This window comes from Octopus bimaculoides, chromosome 20, assembly GCF_001194135.2.
Source record: "Octopus bimaculoides isolate UCB-OBI-ISO-001 chromosome 20, ASM119413v2, whole genome shotgun sequence".
NCBI classification, from domain to species: Eukaryota; Metazoa; Mollusca; class Cephalopoda; order Octopoda; family Octopodidae; genus Octopus; species Octopus bimaculoides.
In genome coordinates this window covers 4,851,267-4,852,271 of record NC_069000.1, presented here as the reverse complement: position 1 = coordinate 4,852,271, position 1,005 = coordinate 4,851,267, and the positions used below count along the sequence as shown (strand labels likewise).

At 39.3% G+C, this 1,005-nt stretch overlaps 2 long non-coding RNA genes across 2 annotated transcripts in view; one reads left to right on the top strand and one right to left on the bottom strand.

Moving 5' to 3' along the window:
* Positions 1–1,005, bottom strand: part of LOC128250328 (uncharacterized) — a 389,962-nt gene that overhangs the window by 273,569 nt on the left and 115,388 nt on the right. The window lies entirely within an intron of this gene.
* The window catches only part of LOC128250327 (uncharacterized), a 246,424-nt gene that overhangs the window by 196,738 nt on the left and 48,681 nt on the right, over positions 1–1,005 (top strand). The gene's annotated exons all lie outside the window — the stretch shown is intronic.

The following is a 1,005-nucleotide window of genomic DNA, read 5'->3' as shown; positions in this document are numbered from 1 at the left end:
ATGTCACGCAGGGCCGGTCTTCAGAAGGTCAGGGCTCACCACTATATAACACATGACATCTCTGCATATGCCCTGACATTTTTGCATTGATGATTTCGCTATTCCGGATTCATGGACTGGGAATTTGTTTATCGTATCCGAAATGATGGATTTAAAATTGGGCCTCAACAATTACCGTGAGGAATTCCACCCCATGCTCGAATGACGATACCAGTTGGCCAATATTATTTAGCAATTATATCTTTGCAAAGAATGTGACAATGTTGTGGAGTACGTTTCGAGAGGAATCAACTCGAGAAAAAAAAGCGCTGAATTACTTTTAAATATACATACATATAAATACATACACACACATATACGAATTTATGTATGTAGGTATGTATATTTATGTATGTGTGCACAAGCATAATGGCCCAGTGATTAGGACAGCTGACTCGCGGTCGTAAGGTCGCAGTTTCGATTTCCAGACCGGGCGTTGTGAATGTTTATTGAGCGAAAACACTTAAATCTCCACAATTTTCTATCACTATTTCTTCCTGTTTCTGTTATACCTGTATTTCAAAGGGCAATCATTGTTACACTCTGTCTCACGCTGAATCTCCCCGGGAACTACGTTAAGGGTTCACGTGTCTGTGGAGTGCTCAGCTAGTTGCACGTTAATTTCACGAGCAGGCTTTTACGTCGAGCGAATCAGCTGGAACTCTGGTCGTCGTAACCGACGGAGTGCCACGAATATATATGTATTTTGTCTATACGTTAAGTAATGTCTGCCAAACGGCAAATAGGTAAGACGTATAGCCGTAGGCGTTGCAAGTTAAATTGAATTGCAAATAATAGATTGTAACACTGTAACCAGAGATTCTTCTGGTCATTTGAAGACTAAAAGAAAAAGATGCTAAAAAATAAAATTCTTTGTTTCATATAAGATATCATTCTCCCATAGGCCACTCACCTCCACCTCTACACGCACAGGTACAGCTATATATATATATATATATATATATA